This window comes from Periplaneta americana, chromosome 11 (genome assembly GCF_040183065.1).
Source record: "Periplaneta americana isolate PAMFEO1 chromosome 11, P.americana_PAMFEO1_priV1, whole genome shotgun sequence".
NCBI lineage: Eukaryota > Metazoa > Arthropoda > Insecta > Blattodea > Blattidae > Periplaneta > Periplaneta americana.
The window spans coordinates 135,445,985-135,461,096 of record NC_091127.1 but is presented as its reverse complement, the minus strand read 5'-3'; the positions used below and the strand labels follow the sequence as shown (position 1 = coordinate 135,461,096).

Here is a 15,112-nt window from a genome sequence, read left to right as displayed (position 1 = left end):
CTGTATCCTTCTCACGGTTACAAAATTCATTCCATTTTGAAGTTCTCTAGCTTCCCATAACCCTACTCCAACTACTTACAAAACATGGCAACAACGTAGAGTTCCATCATCTAGAGCTGACACGTTACAAACTCAATTCCAAAATCCTCTCCAGTCTCGACCACACTGGAAGTTTGCTGATACAGCCGACATTCTAAATACTTAAACTTGTGATTTAGCAGCGTGAGGGGCTGAGAATTAACCAAACTATTTTAATTGGTTATTTTACCACGCTTTAGTCCACATCTGTGGAGTGACGGTTAGCGAGTCTGGCCGCGAAACCAGGTGGCCCGGGTCCGATTCCCGGTCGAGGCAAATTACATGGTTGAGGTTTTTCCGGGGTTTTCCCTCAACCCATTATGAGCAAATGCTAGGTAACTATCGATGCTGGACCGTGGACTCATATCACCGGCATTATCACCTTCATCTCATTCAGACGCTAAATAACCTAAGATGTTGATAAAGCGTCGTAAAATAACTAAAAAACACGCTTTATCAACTGCTATGATTATCTAGCGTCTGAATGATATGACGGTGATAATTCTAGCAAAATGAATCCAGGGTCCAGAGCCGAAAGTTACCCAGGATTTTCTCTTAATGGATTGAGGGAAAATCCGAAAAAAACCAGGCGACTTGTCCCAACCAAGATTTAAACCCGGGCCCGCTCGTTTCACGCTCAGGCAAGCTAACCGTTACTCCACAGCGTGGACACCAACCTATTACACTGAACCAAACATGTTGGGGCAATTTAGTGTTGTTGGCCTACGTTCTTGTATAATGAAAAATTAAAAGTTAAGAAAATGATCTTTAAACTCGACTTCCAGTAAATCGCCATTTTTGTACAATATTGAAACAAAGGTCTTCACATAATTCCATATTGCTATTGAAGTGAAGACTATTACAGTTCCTGCGTATACTTTTTCTACCAGATTAAATACATGAATTATTACTAGTAGTAATAGTAGTAACAGTGATAGTAGTAGGGCTTAATAGCAGCGGTAGTAGTTATAGTTTACTTATTCCACAGCTTTAAAGCTACTGGAGTTTGCTACAGTTTAATATAGTTTTTTACACTAACGTGTTTTTACCACAGTCTAGTATATACAGTCACGAAGCTCAATACGTAGTAAAAATGCATCCATAGATTAGTTGCTAACCACTAGGATCGCTAATATCGCCTCATTACAGACAATGCGAAATAGTACCGGCACAGTCTATTGTTCCTAGCACCCTCACAACTCAAGCTTCGTGACTGTATATACTAGACTGTGTTTTTACTGTATTTATAGCTATTTCTGTTGTGCCTTGAAAGTTAAAATTCCCACACAGTAACTTGTTGCTAAGGAAACCATTCTACACAACATAAAACTATACTGAAATATACCCATTACAGTGCACTTATTGTTACTTAGTTACCGTTACAGTACAGTTTTGAGAAGGCTTTAGAATAATATTGCTCTGAATTTTCAATGCAAAATATATTCTTTTTGAAATTTTAAAAATATGGACGAGCAAGAAAGTTGTAAAATACGCGTTTGTGAAGTGGTCTGCTCGTTTTTCAAACTTTTTCTCGATTTTTTAAAACACACTTCTCAACCTTGTGTCGTAATGTACTATTTGTTACATTTAGTGTGAGCAATCAAATATACACATTACAACGCATTTTATACAAATTTATAGTTTTGAGCAATACTACAGGGACATCATTTTATTTTTACTTCAATTTTTATTGTAACTGAGTTTTTGAATGTACTTCACTCCCACCCCCCCCCTCTACTAGTAAACTTGGAACCGTTCTCCACACAGAACCAAGCGTATACAGTCAAAGTCGCCTTGCGGTCATAGTAAACACAAACAGTACCGAGTTAGTGAGTAGAGTATGTTCCAGAAATATGTTCCCTTTCAATATATTCAATCATATTCTCGTACAGGTACTGTCGTCGTTTGCCTACGTCACATCCTGGTTTCCCCAACGGCTTCTGCTCGTCTCTCTGTAAAGGGTAGTAGCTGGGCTATCTTAGCTCTTTTCTGAAAACATTAATTTCTGTTAGGAATTAGACGTCTACGTAATATTATACAACTGTTTATAATAAATAAAAGGACCTCGTTAATTCACTGGCACGTGATTTCCATCCTTTCTACGACCCTGCGACAAAACCACTTGGACGGACAGTAGATGGAATGTCTGAGTAATTTTATCTTTTCGGATCGGGCAGAAGTGAAGATTGAATTTACAGCACATAAGGTGCTCTTTTATAGAGCAGGTACAGAATATTTCAACATGAGTTACTAGCACGAAGGAAGAAACTGGTAATTGGAATTAGGTACAACAGTCTATAGTGCAATAATTTGCAAAAAAAGAACTGAAGCCTGTATCGAAATGAACGGCCACCATTTTCAAAAATGTGTTTAATTATCCTTATTATGTTTATTTTTCAATTTAACTTCATTCTCTATGTTGTACGCTAATGTGCTGTAGACTGTATAATGTAGGCTACACTGCATAATCAATAAGTCCGATGGAGTAAAAACACTTATTGTTAATGCAGTACTGTAATTTGATTAAAGAAAAACCTAATGAAAATTATCAAACTCAAAATCGCGATATTTCCCACTTTACGTAAATGGATGAACTACTTTTCTTCCTTCCTATACCTAGTAAAGTGATTTTATTGTATTTTACGCCAGTATCATCGAACTCCAGTGGAAGGGGGTAGAAAACGGTGTTTCCGGTTTTGAATCTTTAATCCAAAGGTATACCTAGTTTAATATTAGAAATGTTACTTACTTACTTACAAATGGCTTTTAAGGAACCCGAAGGTTCATTGCCGCCCTCACATAAGCCCGCTATCGGTCCCTATCCTGTGCAAGATTAATCCAGTCTCTATCATATCCCACCTCCCTCAAATCCATTTTAATATTATCCTCCCATCTACGTCTCGGCCTCCCCAAAGGTCTTTTTCCCTCCGGTCTCTCAGCTAACACTCTATATGCATTTCCCATACGTGCTACATGCCCTGCCCATCTCAAACGTCTGGATTTAATGTTCCTAATTATGTCAGGTGAAGAATACAATGCGTGCAGTTCTGTGTTGTGTAACTTTCTCCATTCTCCTGTAGCTTCATCCCGCTTAGCCTCAAATATTTTCCTAAGCACCTTATTCTCAAACACCTTTAACCTATGTTCCTCTCTCAGAGTGAGAGTCCAAGTTTCACAACCATACAGAAGAACCGGTAATATAACTGTTTTATAAATTCTAACTTTCAGATATTTGGACAGCAGACTGGATGATAAGAGCTTCTCAACCGAATAATAACACGCATTTCCCATATTTATTCTGCGTTTAATTTCCTCCCGAGTGTCATTTATATTTGTTACTGTTGCTCCAAGGTATTTGAATTTTTCCACCTCTTCGAAGAATAAATCTCCAATTTTTATATTTCCATTTCGTACAATATTCTGGTCACGAGACATAATCATATACTTCGTCTTTTCGGGAATTACTTCCAAACCTATCGCTTTATTTGCTTCAAGCAAAATTTCCGTGTTTTCCCTAATCGTTTGTGTATTTCCTCCTAACATATTCACGTCATCTGCATAGACAAGAAGCTGATGTAATATTAGAAATGTTAGTAAAAATAAAATTATGTTCCTGTATAAGTTAATTTAATACTCTTTCACTGTGTTTGGCAGTCCTAAGCAGATATTTACAAGTTGCCGTGATTTTTTTACTTGGTTATTTAAAGACGCTGTATCAACAACGAGGTTATTTAGCGTCGATGAGATTGGTGATAATGATATGATATTTGGCGAGATGAGACCAAGGATTCGCCATAGATTACCTGACATTTGCCTTAGATTGGGGAAAACCTCGGAAAAAACCCAACCAGGTAATCAGCCCAAGCGAAAATAGAACCCGCGCCCGAGCGCAACTTCAGATCGGTACGCAAGCACCTTAGCCGACAGAGTTACGCGGTGACTCAAGTTGCCGTGATGATTACATTATGTGATGATAAGCGTGATGGTAAGACTGGTATTTCCTGTAGTAGGCCTACATTCTGGATTTTGAGTAGAAGATATTGAGGATTTACTTTTGTGTGACCAAGTATGATTGTTATTGAAACGTTTATTCTTCCGCTTGACAGATACTGGTAGCAAGAACTATGAGTTCACAAGAACCACTGTTCTGATTCCAAGTCGTAAATAATGGCGTTCAAATATAATACACCCGTGAGGGATGACGTCGCTGCAGATATACGACAGCCCTGCCCTCTAACTGAAGACATTACGTTTTATAATGTAATGCACACCGACAGGTTATATCCCCGTCCTCGTTGAAATAGGTTACGTCTCCTATGTCTTTTTGTTCCTTCCAAAATGGTGTTCTTTGGTGAAACAAGTGATCAAAAACCTAAGAAATCTCACAGATATTTCAATATTCCGAAGTCCTTCGCAAGGACTCGAGATCACGAGCAACTCTCTGATTTTTCTTCCTCCGAACTCCACATTTTATCAATGTCCGTATCACTGCCATTATCAAAACAATGTTAACTCATTCAAGAAGAGTCTGCACTGGATTTTGTCATTATTGATAAATAGAGAACCAAGTTGAGACACCAAAACATTGCCAAGATGCAGCTACAGATTTAAGGAACACCGGATATATTATGGCGTTAGCTATTTACTTCACTGATGTAAAGGTTCGTATGTAAAATGAAAGACGTCGCACGAAGGGAGCTCTGTTTATTCGAAGTTTAATGGGTGCGGGTTTTGTATTGTTTACTGCATTATAATAGCTGTTTCAACACAGTACGCCTATTTTCTTTTTAAAAAGTAAACCATTCGTATGGAGTTCAGTTGTGATCTAGCAAAGAAACTGTGAAGATGTATTGAAATGTCGCCCATAAATTCTTCAATTTTGCCTGTTTCGCAAAAGGCTTCTGAGATGACTATTTTTCAGTTAAGTACGAAAATATATTATGGTGTAAAGTGTGTAAATTAGACATAAAAGTTAATAAGCGTCATGATTTACAAAAACATTGTGACTCTAAAAGACACATCGAACATCAAAACTGTTAGTGATTTGATTTCGAATCAGTTCACTTTTTATTTTGACTTGTGTCTAATGATGATGTGGGAATATTCCGATCCATAAAATTGAGAATTCACATTCTAAACAGTTCATTGAAAAGTACAGGTTTAGAAAATTGCCGACTCCAACAACCATGCATATACAATGTTTACCCTAGCGTTATGAACAGAGTAATCAGTATGAGGTTTAGAGTACACGACTATAAATGACGTCATGACCCGTGTGCAGACACCTGACTGCAACAGCACAGGTGGGTCCGTAATGTGCATTACCGTTGTGTGTAGGCCTATTGCTGCTTGGCTGCGGTACGTGTAACAGGCTTCGGCGTAGGGACGCCTGATTGAAGGTTACAACTAACGTTGATACTTTAATTGTAAACATTTATTGTCTACACTAGGAATGTACTGTATATACTGCATCTGTACAGAGTGAAATATATTTTGTGCCGTACTGTGACGGATTGTTTATATGTTGAGACACGAAGTAACGGCGCGCTCATCTCCCACTCCACTCGACCAACTAAACACTATCGTCCGTGCGTTCTGAACTTCATGCGTTTCTGTGCCCAGGACCGAAGCCTGGTTAATAAAATAACTTTAAATTCTATACGACCAGCTGTTGGTAATAATAAAAGTGTTAAACTAAAACTGAAGAGAGTTCTTAAAAAATCCTGCTTATTCGAAATTGTGCGAACTTCAATATGAACTAAATAGTGGAGAGGCACAAGATTATAATAAATAAACACTATTTCAAATTCGCACCAATAGCATCGTGTGATGTCGAAAGAACAGTTTCTTGTTAGAGTGACAATCGAAACAGGTTTATATTTGAGGGTTTACGAATGTAGGCTACACAGTTGTATATTGCAACAAAATTAGTGACACTTACAGTGCACCATTATTATTTAAAATGTATAACCATTTTCTACAAAGAAGAGAATGAAGTAAGTCGCTTTCGTAAATGTGTGTTATACTCTACTTGTTTGAATACCTGATTACATCGAGTAATGTTTTAATTCAAGCACAGTAGTGCTCTGTAGAAGTCCCTGTACTATCCTCAGTTGTAAACAACACGACTTGTAGGCCTATAATACGCGACGTAGTTAACTTCATAGGTTCAGTGCCTAAACTTTCATCTCTACTGATAAAATACGGAGTATACGACACATTTTGAAGATTGGACTCTTCTTTGTTTCCAAAGCGAAAAATAGAATGAATATCAGACTTCGCCCTCTGAACAAATCTCAAATAACACAATACACAAAATGAGGAAGTCCATGATGTAAACTTTTTCAGAATGAATTGTTCCACACCTAACAAAAAATAAGATATTTTCCCGTTATTACCTGGCACTATTAGCCATTTTAGTATAATTTTCCCTAAGTCTGGAAAACGCTAATTAAGCTAAAGAATAAATCAATAATCGAATAACTTCATTTCCAAAATTGGTAGTTTTCTCTTCTATCCGCTACGTGATAACCATGCAGCGCATTTTCGTTCCCAAACAAGTTAGGAAAGTTATCCGTTAGTATATCCTGCAGTTTTAGAGTTCAAACTCTGACCCTAAATGCTTATGTCAGGACGCTACGAAAGGTATAGTTTTTTTAGTTGATTATTTAACGACGCTGTATCAACTACTAGGTTATTTAGCGTCGATGAGATTGGTGATAGCGAGATGCTATTTGGCGAGATGAGGCCGAGGATTTACTATAGATTACCGTGCATTCACATTACGGTTGGGGAAAACCTCGGAAAAAACCCAACCAGGTAACCAGCCCAAGCCGCGCCCGAACCCAACTTCAGACCGGCAGGCAAGCGCCTTAACTGACTGAGCCACGCCGGTGGCTACGAAAGATATAACCTAGCTTCGATGCATAATAATAATGGAGCATGACAACTGTAAATGGGATTGCTACTAAATTGAAATGGTCTTGCAGCTACATTTTGAATATAAACGCACTAACACTGCGAAACTAGCTCTGTACAAAATATTAGCGCTACATATTACAGAAAATATAATTAGATCGATAATAATACTAAACTAATATATAGAATATAGTAAAGAACATAGTAGTAAACATTATACACATTAAATGTAAATACTCTATATATAATAGATACAATTAATTCATTTAATGAAATCAACTCCGTTACGGTGAAGAAAAACATATATTCTGACATTATGAAATTCGTATCTTTTACTATAATTACCAATAAAAATTTGTTTAAGCTAAGAATGTTGTTCCTACGTCACATGAAGTTACAGGGACAAAATAATAATAGGAAAAATCAATATACAAATTATCAATATTTATATTTTACACAATATATACAAATAATTCTTTTATCAAACGAAAACCTATATTCTGAGGTTATGAAATGCAAATCTTTTACGAACATCACATAAAATTTCTTTAAACTAAGAGAATGTTCTTTCCAAGTCATATGACGTTACAGGAGCATATTTATATTACATCATTATTATTCAATGACCCCACGCGTATCTGCTTGCAATTCGACCTTGCTTATGCATCCACGTGACATAATAGATGTAGCTACCAGAAGAAAGTACTCGATCCGCTGTATGTCTGGGAGCGAAAATACGCTGCTGATTAATAACTTAAAGTTTTATTTCCTTTGCATTTATTGAATATCTGTATTTTATGACTCTTACTTTTAAACACATAATAATATAGGCTTCACTTTTATTTTATATCTTAAAGTATCCCCATATCTCTCCAATAACTTTCCCTTCGTGTAGTTGTTAGGTCCTCCCATCAAACAATATTATTGTATAACTCCTAGCATTCACTATTTACTTGTCCATAATGTCTCTCCTCGTTTTCTAAGTCTCCTCTCACTTACGTGTAGGCCTACTGTATTCAGTAATTAACAAAGGTCCCAACGCAGATATTTGCAGCCCCGTTTTCACCTAAACACGAAGAGAGACTCAACCATTGAAATGTCGCATTCTCTTTTTTTTTCAATAGCAGTAGTTACAAAATCCTCTCAAACAGTATTATTTCTATACTTACTAAGTAAGTAGAAGTATGTGTGATTTATATTCCACAGTTTATTTTGTTGGTATATCCCGCACCGCGACCGACACGAAGAACGTCTCTCCGGTCTTGTTTATCAGCTCATAAACCCGTTGGCTATGTGTACTTCAACATCATTGTCTTTCTCAAAATATTTGCTATCCCTTACGTAAAGCAAATGCTTTTGTTCCCTCGTATACATACAATCTCTTCCTTTCATAACACCGCTGGTTAACCATCTTGAAGACCTGAATTCATTATTCCTCTAACTGTCCGGAAAGGTCGGAGCATTTCGAGGGTTAATTTCCGTTTTGTATATTCATATAGACCTCGTCCACTTCCGAAAGATATATTCTCACATATAACTTGATCTGTAATTCGATCGTTTGACGGTTTTCCTCTAAAAGACACAACGATTCTAACAAAGATATGGAATAGAATGGAATTTACGAAAGGAGGGAACTATGGCCCAGCACTCCGACCTGTTACGACCTACTGCGCTATCACTCAAGCTGGGTGCAATCCCAAATCCACCCGGTTTACTACACTATACTTCGCTACGTACCGAGGTTTCTTGCAGGCAACCCCTCTCGTTCCTAGGCTATGAAATGATGACGAAATGGAGAAATGGTGACGGAATGATGAAGATGCCTAATTTGGGGAAAAACCGAAGAACCCAGAGAAAAATTCCAACTGCGATCTTTTTCGCCACAAATGTCACTAGCCACCGGCGTGACTCAGTCGGTTAAGGCGCTCGCCTGCCGATCTGAAGTTGCGCTCGGGCGCGGGTTCGATCCCCGCTTGGGCTGATTACCTGGTTGGGTTTTTTCCGAGGTTTTCCCCAACCGTAAGGTGAATGCCACGTAATCTATGGCGAATCCTCGGCCTCATTTCGCCAAATACCATCTCGCATCACCAATCTCATCGACGCTAAATAACCTCGTAGTTGATACAGCGTCGTTAAATAACCAACTAAAAAAAGTCACTGTAAATTTTTCAATGAAAAATCCCAGACCTGAACGTGACTCGAACCCAGGTCGCCTGCGTGACAGGTCAAAAGCTTGACCATTCAGCCACCTCTGAGATTTATGATATACATCGAATCACAAGATAGTAAAACAGTGCAATCCTGGCTGATATTTTCCGTAGTTTTCTGAAATTGCTAAGGTAATTGTCGGAATACCCCTCAAAGAAATGGGTTACGGACTAATCTTCCAGCTAAACTTAGCTTTCTTCCGAATTCCCACTGTTCCCCTAAGTTTTTCTGAAGCGACGCATGCAATGTGCGAAGTCCGCCTCGCACAAATCCGGACTACACGAGAGTTAGTGAGTGGTTTCTATGGCTGCGAGGTGCTCAGACCTCGCATCTCGCAGCTATAGAAACCACTCACTATCTCGCGTATAGTCCGGATTTGTGCGAGGCGGGCTTCCACCTCGCACGTCGCATGCGTCGGTTCAGAAAAACCAAGACTTTACCGACTCACGGTACCTTAACCACTGGCATTGCTCAGTCGGCTGAGGCGTTTGCCTGTCGATCAAAAGTTGCGCTCGGTTGTGGGTTTGATTCCCGCTTGGACCGATTACCTGGTTGGGTTTTTTCGAGCTTTTTCTCAACCTTAAAGTGAATTTCAGGTAATCTATGGCGAATCCTCGGTCTCATCTTGTTGTCACTAATCCAATCGATGCTAAATAATTTAATAGTTAATACAGCGTCATTAGTCATCTAAAAACCTCACGATACCTCATCTCGGTGACAATAACTAGGAGTTCGTAAGAGATGCGATTCGAATCCCAATTTTTGAAGAAGTGACTGAACTTTTAGATTTGAGTCCCGATAACTCTGAGAGACGGCGCAACTCACAGAAGATCAAGGTATGGGTTCTATTCCCGCTTGGACTGATTACCTGATTAGGTTTTTCGAGATTTTTCCCAATCGTAAGGCGAATGTCAAGTAATCTATGGCGAATCTTCGGTCTTATCTTGCCATCACCAATCCAATAGACACTAAATAACCTAGTAGTTGATACAGCGTCATTAAATAGTCAACTAAAGAAACTCACGGTACCTTAATCTCGGTGGCAATAACTAGGAGTTCGTAAGAGATGCGATCTGAACCCCAATTTTTTAAGAAGTGACTGAAGTTTCAGATTTGAGTCCCGATAACTATGAGACGGCGCAACTAAAAGAAGATCAAGGTATGACTTTACTTCGTGTCAAACTGTTTTCCAAGTAGTTAGCGTCCTATTTTTTGGTTTTTCCCCTCAAAACTACCCTCATCTATTTAGTGAGAAGGCGTACGACGGAGTGAGTCAAGTGGCTGCTAACAGCCTTGCAGCTCACTTATGTATACCATCAGTTCCGACACTCCTGTCAAGATGCGAAATAGCTAGTACCTTTTACATTTTAGTCACTCACAATTCTTCCTCTCATCGTTTCGACTTGAAAAGACGTTCTCTGACTTTTCTCTTTTCTTTTTCATATCTCATTCCAACATTATTCTATTTTCTCAGTTCACATCTGTATCTACTCTGAATGACCTCTACGGTTGAAAAGAGAATTAATGAAGTATTATCTGCCTGTCTACTTGACCATAACTTTATATGCAAGTAACTGTGGTTTCATGTCTGACTCAAGATGTTTGACTTTTCTTCCCAAAATTTCTCCCTCTTTCAGAATAAGATCGCTCATTTCATATCGCTTCAGATATCGGTTTGGGTTCTTCTCAGAGTATTATATCCCTACGTAGAATTAAATTACTTTTTGTCGAGTTTTTCAGACTCTTAAAAAATTGTATACAGATTCTTGTTTCTAAATCCATTTCCGCCAATCAATCCTGAACAACCACTGTAATTAAAACTGTTGCTATACAAAGACCAGACAGTCACACAATCCTAGTAATACGTTCTCCTCACGGGTATAGAACAATATTATCGATTGATACTGCGACGCGTAACAAAAAAGACACCGTATAGCCTAAATCATATATTCGTTTTATCGCATCCAGATAACCATATACAATCAAACTAAAAACATCCTATCTAAAATATCGTATATATCGTATACCTAGGCAATGATTGTATCTGAAAGACCATCTCCTTAGGCAATCGTAATTACGTAACCGATTAACTATGTAACTAGAAAATTATATCTAGTTCAGTGAAAAATCATGTACAGATTAATGTATCTATCCGATAAAAGCGTTATGAGTAAGTAGGCAAAATCAACTACAGGACCAAGAAATATGATATGTAGACGACTGTAACTACGCAACTAAAGAGCTAAACAGAGTCGTTTCTATACAGTTATCGAGATACATCCAGAAAATTGTAACTGAACATTCCAAAAACAAGACACCTCTTCAGTCGTATTCGGACTAGCAAGAACCAAACAATCTTTTCTAAGTGTTGAAAAGCATGTATTAAGAAAATCGTATCTAGATAACCGCAAACCTGATATCTAACAAGTGAATCTAGGGCAAGTGAAAAACATTCTATCTAGACAATAGTAGATAGATAACCCAAAAGCAAGATATTTAAATCATATCACAAATTAAAACTCATGCTATCTAGACAATGTTATGTAGGCAAGGGGCAACCTAATATCTAGACAATCGTGACTGAACAATGGAGAAGAAGATACCTAGACAATAACATCTACAAAATCTAAAAACATATATCTTGAAAATCGCATGTACAAAACCGAAGAAACTACATACTTACAAAGTATATCTACACAATCAGGAAATCAGTTACAGTCCACAGCTGTGGATTAACAGCTAATGTGCCTGACCGTGAAACGAGCGTGCCCGGGTTCAAATCCTGGTTGGGACAAGTTACATGGTTGCGGTTTTCTCCGGGTTTTCCCTCAATCCATTAAGAGCAAATACAGGGAGTTTTCGGCGCTGGATCCTGACTCATTTCACCGCCATACTTTCAGTCCACACCTGTGGAGTAACGGTTAGCGCGTTTGACCGCGAAATTAAGTGGCCCGGTTTCGAATCCCGGTCGGGGCAAGTTATCTGGTTGAGTTTTTTTTCCGGAGTTTTCTATCAACCCAATATGAGCAATGCTGGGCAACTATCGGTGCTGAATCCCGGACTCATTTCACTGGCATTATCACCTTCATTTCATTCAGACGCTAAATAATCTGACAAGAAAATATTCTGATGGGGACAGATAAAGTTATTTTTTTTTCCTCCACCATGTTAATAATGTCAAAAGAAGTGCTTATTAAAATTTTGGCCACTCGACCGCAATTACGAGGCCGTCCAGAAAGTGATTTTCCCTGGACGTCTACAGAAAAAAAACACAATTATATGGAAAGATTTATTTAAACAGATATCGCAATTGTTGCGCTATTTGTCAACATATTCCCTATTGGAATTGAGATATTTATCATACATCGGTTTCTTCCGAGGTTTTCCCCAACCGTGGGACTGAAGCCGGATGGTCTATGGCGAGGCCTCGGCATCACTTCATTTCCCTCTTTGATTTGATTACCTGGTTGGGTTTTTCCGAGGTTTTCCCTAACCAAAAGGCAAATGCCGGGTAATCTTTTGGCGAATCCTCGGACTTCACCTCATCATTGTAGAAAATTACTACATTGTAAAACTGTAAAAATTGTAAAAATATTGTAAAAATTTGTAAAAATGTAAATGTGATATTGTACAATTTTGACTTTTTCCACAACTTAAAGCTTCATCGCTCATGTAAGATCTATGGAAGATAATGAATGAATGAATGAATGAATGAATGAATGAATGAATGAATGAATGAATGAACCATGGGATCAATTTTTGTATCCTTGTGTCGTAGAAGTCAGCCGCCTGGGATCGGAACCAGCGTTTGACAGCCGTCTGCAGCTCTCTGTCGATCCCATGGTATGAAAAATGTCTCAATTCCGGTGGAGAATATATTGAAAAATAGCTCAACAATTTCTCTTTCTGTTCCAATAAATTTTTCCAATGAAATTGTGTTGTCTTTTTCTTAACGGCCCATGGCAAACTTATTTTCTACGGCCCTCATAATTGCGGTCTAGTGACCAAACTTTGTTTAAGCATTTCTTTTGACATTATTAACATGGTGAAAGAAAAAAAATAACTTTTTTACCTGCCCCCATCAGAATGTTTGCTTTTGAGATGTTGATATAGCGTGGTAAAATAACCCACTAAAAAAAAAAAGAATATATATCACCATCTCACTCAGACGCTAGATAACCATACCAGTTGATAAAGTGTCCAGTTAAAAAGAGAAACCCGTTACATAAAGTTGTAACGGCGCAACTGATAAATGAGCAATAGACAGTCTAATTTTGCGATTACGGAGAAACTATACGCAGATATAATTGTACCTAATCAACCGGAAAACAAGATATCCACCAAATCGTTCGTACATAGCCAAAAAATATACACAGATAGTAGTGTCCAGTAAATAAGTCATATGAATATATTTATCTTTAAGCAACATACCTTTTGATGAGGCGGCACTTCACATTATTAGTATACAGTGCCGTCTCCCCGTTTTACAAGTCACTTAGATCGTTACTTATTTTTAATTTATTATTGCATTTACTTGTCCGTCATCAATTCTCCCACTACTTTACTCCTCACCCATTATTATACCAAAAATACTATACTTCTAATTCTTCACCCCCTCCTGCATGACACATTTTCCTCACTTCACATCTCTATTTGCACTTTTCACTGATAGTTTTTCCATATTGCTACTTTATTTTAGGTCTCAGTTTTCTTTTCTCACGATTTATTTCCCCTCACACCATTTCCTTGAGTCATACTGCTTTCTCGCCTTGTTTTCCCGTCTTCGTAACAGTCATAACACAATCGTGTCTAGACTATCGATAATCATGTCTTGGATAACCGGAAAACAATGTGTAAAGGAAATCATGTATAGATAACGGAAAGCCAGATATTTATAAAATACTTTCTACACAAACGAGAAAAGTATCCCAATAATCGTGTCTAGGCAAAAAATTATAATTGTAGAAAGTGCTGTATAAGCGATGCAATCTAAGGTAACCGTAATCATATCTAGACAAGATAATAAATTTATTTAAGATAATTTAATCCAATCATATGATTTATCAATTTTTCAAATTTATTATTTGCTAATACATCTTTAAAAAATATTTATGAACGTTTTCGCCTGTACGGGATCATCAGATATTCAAATATTTGACGAAATCTAGCCTAAACACAAGTCCATTAAGTTATGTTTAGATTTCGTCAAATTTTTTAATATCTGATGATGCCGTACAGGCGAAAATGTTCAAAAATATCTTTTTTAAGATGTATTAGGAAATAATAAATTTGCAAAATTGATAAATCATATGATTGAGTATTTTAAATAAATTTATTATCTTGACTAGATTTATCGTAAAATCAAAATGAATTGTAAAATATCTAGACAAGCTATATTCAGACGATAGTGTTTTGCGTAACCTAGAAATAGACATTTAGACACTCGTATCTAAGCAACTCAAAAACAAGTTATCTAGACAATCAGCCCTATAGTGTCCAGGAGAGATGTAACGACGGTTGCATCTACGCAACGAAAATCCAAGATAGCTAGCCAACCGTGTCTACACGACAGTAAAATCGGCGTCTAGAAATCGTTATAGCCAACCAAAAAAATTAGATAACTAATCGCTTCTGGGTTAACAGAAACTACATATGTCGAAAATCTTGTCTACGAGATACGAGATATCTAGACAATTATATCCAAGTAAAAAAAAAACTAAATATTTACACTAAAGTTCGTAGGCAACTACAAATAAATATGTCTAGACAGTTGTCCCTCTGCAACCGTATACGAGATTATGAAGACAACTGTCCAGATACAGGAAAAACCGGTTCTAGAAACAAAAACCGGTATCTAGAAACAATGTGTGGCCAACCAAATAACAAAATATTAGACAAACATACCTAA

General features: G+C 37.6%; 1 protein-coding gene across 2 annotated transcripts in view; it reads right to left on the bottom strand.

The window, feature by feature from the left end:
- Window positions 1–15,112, bottom strand: part of LOC138709374 (leucine-rich repeat-containing protein 24-like) — a 651,569-nt gene that overhangs the window by 519,572 nt on the left and 116,885 nt on the right. The gene's annotated exons all lie outside the window — the stretch shown is intronic.